The following is a 3,625-nucleotide window of genomic DNA, read 5'->3' on the forward strand; positions in this document are numbered from 1 at the left end:
TTTGTTACCTCAAAAATTGTCCTCGTAAACCACATAAACATGCACAGAGTAAAATCGCAAAGTATGAAAATGATCCATTATGTGTGAAGCAAGTGATGCTGTGCAACAGTTGTAACCGAATAGGGCACATTATTATAACTTATCACAAAGTAGATATGTTCTACTTCTTTTGATCTCTGTCACCATGAACCAAATCACGCTCATTATCTGCTCGGCACACAGATGGGTGGCTTAAATTGCTGTCTTTGATCATATTATTTTAATAATTAGTACATCATTAATGCAATTACTTTTCAGATTTCTCCAGACAAGGTCTGAACCTCAGACTGGCAAAGAAGGATATTGTAGTAACAGTACTGAAGTTTGATAATACTGATTTCAAAAGTAATTACACCCTTTGTTTCAGATACCATATCATTCCAAAGTTTGACATGGTTTCATCAACCAAACTCCATCATGAGAGCAGCAGGATAGTTAACAGACTGAGGGGGCCAGACAGTGAAATGAGGTGTTAACAAAAATTAACATAAATAAAAAATATTTCTTTAAATGATATATCGGCAGAAGCACTGTAGTAATGAAAAGCAACCTGTCTGGAATCAGAAGAAATTAGATTCATTACAACAAGTACTGGCATATTGTGTATTTACAAATTATTATTTATTATTAGTAGTAATAATATTTGTAACAAAAAAAAAAAAATTATTTTATTTTACCTCCTTAAAATAATAATAATAATTAAAAAATATATATATTTTAAGGGTGAAATATTACCTAGATGTTTCTTGAAAGATTTTTTGAAAAGGAAAGTTAGCAGAAAGGGAATTATTTGCATTTTGCCCTAGAAATCACAGCAGAAGGGCATATTGCTTAATAAATGAAGCTTAGGGCATGATTGATTTCCACCCAAATCTTACTCAATTACAGACATTATTTTAGAACATATACATAATAATAATACATTTATAAAAACTCCAGAGATGTAAAGTTCTTAAGTTAGTTATTAAAAAACACTTAGCAATGCTTTTCCCCAAATCTGATTTATTTATTTTTTTCACTCACATGTGACACAGATCTGTTAATATGACGAAGAAACATTTTAAGCTGAATACTATGTGACACACTTAGTGACTAGTCTAAACTGACCTACAAAGCAGTAGCTACTAAAGTAACTAAGCTAACAATGAAACTGTAAAATAGGTTTAAAGTTTTTTGATTGCCCAGCCAAATGTGGATTTCCAGGTTAACTGATTAAAAAGTCTGGTGTCCATTTACTTTCGGAAGTTGGATCAAACAATCCAAAAAGATTTGCGCTTATTGGTCCAAGAAAGCTTTTTTCCCCAGTTTTGTGTGCAACTTGTATCAGATGGAACATAGACTTGGTACATGGACTTAGGCTAACACTACTGAATTTTGCCTTTGCAGGGCAGTAAAGAAGACTGCTTTAGTCCTAAAGGCATTGTTCAGAAATTCAAACCAGTTTTCAGAAATCTTTTTTAGAGATACCATAGCAATAAACATTATTGCATTTTGATACTGTCTTTGTAGTATCATTTGAATTCTCAGTTATGTCTCAATCAATTAGGGATAAATTTTCAGGCAACCTGATTTTATGCATTGCACTGCTGCCCAACGATTGGCTGATTAGATAATCGCATGAGTAAGTAGGTGTACAGGTGTTCCTAATAAAGTGCTCAGTGAGCACGTTATTTCGGAATGTACCAGTACCCTGACATCAGCCCCAATATGCAGAGTTACTGACGAGCAGCCTCTCCAATCAGACATTCTGGCATCAGTTGAAGTGTTTACCTTCTCCTGTGCACGATAGCTAGCACGTTGCATCAGCAGAGACCAGTGTTCTTGTCCTTTGTTATAACCAGTAAGTAATCTTGTTCACATAATCAGTGACGAGCATGATCCAGAGATTCCATTTTCCCTCTAAGATTATATTTTTATTCCACTTGTAAGGTCTAGGGTTGAGGTTTTGGGTTTTAGGGTGCAATTAATAAAATGTGCATTCTTCTCACTGTACAAATAACTCCCTTTACAACTTGCTTTTGGCACCCCTCTGTGGACATCTGATCTGGAAATAAGGTCCAATGTACCAGCTTAAGGAAACACTACTCACCATAATGGTGACTTCAAACAAAACACAACTACTTTTTTATTATTATTGCAAACACACTATAATGGAATCCTCCAACCATTCCTTCATCTCTAAAACAAAGACACATTTCTCAAAACTATAATTCACATGTTTCACACATGTTCCAATATGTTAAATATTTTCTACAAAACTACTCAAAAATGTCCTCATTTTGCACTGGTTTAACCATGTTCTCATTTAAAAAGCACAAGCACTCAAAACCATTAAATCAAGATGTCAAAGCCTAAACTCAGTTAACATACATTTCTCCACAGGTAAACCTTCATTAGCAAAATTGTTTACACGCCAGTCTAAATCTCAAGATAAATAAAAAGGGTTACAGGTGATTTATTGGCATTGGGAAAATGGTTTCCAACTGTTTAAAAAGTTTGAAGGCAAATACACGGAACACAGAGACAAAGAGAGAAAGGAGGAAAAAAGTTCCTGATTATATCTGCTCTATTTTGGTTGACTACTGCTTGTTCTTGGGTGTGGTATAACAATGTTGGGCATTTGGCAACAAGAACTAAATCAAAGTCATTATTCTATACTATTCAAACCTTCGGGGGGTAGCCTAACAAATGTAACTTTGGATAGCTACCAATTTTCTAACAGGTAAGGCAACCTGTTATGCTTCTATACTAAATTAATGCAGGTTAGAGCCTATGTACTGTAGGGGAGAGTGGGGTAAGATGGGCCTGTGGGTAAATTGACCCACTATATCTAGGCCACTGTATGCACCCCCACCCCCTGTTCAATGCTTATAAGGGGATGGCATTTGCCCATTTTACATAATGATTTACAGATTTGGTGATGTACATTTGAATGCTTAGAAATGTCAATCAACTTTTTCATAAATTATTTATAAATGAGCTCATACACCTTTTTTGCTTTGAGAAATTATTAGCATTTTTCACCTCTGCACACAATTTTCATGTAATACAAATTATTAATTAATGTCCAGCTAATTAGTAACCAACATCTGTAAAAGCCACACATTTACTCTTTGTTTGTTGATATATGCAAGCATGCTTTTACTATTTACACATCTTTGCAAATCATTTATTAATTATTTGTTCATATTTTTGCAGTTTTGTAAAGTTGAAACAATACATTCATTGTAAATATTAATAAAGGTTTAATAATGAGTATTAGCACCATTATGGGAACTTTTAGCTACTGTAACAAAGTTTGTGTAAGGGGTGGTTTAAGTTTTGCTGTACATGCTATGGACATCAGTTCTTGATATTAATAACACGTAACAATAATAACAACAAGACTTACTTTAGGAGGAAAACTTTGTTTATTGCCTCAATAACACATTTATAGTATGCATACTCATCATAAATCAAGAAGACAACATTTTTTCTTCTTGATTTTCAAGAGAAAAAATACATATTAATTTATCAAAGAAATGTAAAACAAATAACCGTGTTACAATAGTAATCAAATAAAATAGATAAGTCTCTACCTTTTGTT

The sequence above is a fragment of the Xyrauchen texanus genome, chromosome 36, assembly GCF_025860055.1.
Source record: "Xyrauchen texanus isolate HMW12.3.18 chromosome 36, RBS_HiC_50CHRs, whole genome shotgun sequence".
NCBI classification, from domain to species: domain Eukaryota; kingdom Metazoa; phylum Chordata; class Actinopteri; order Cypriniformes; family Catostomidae; genus Xyrauchen; species Xyrauchen texanus.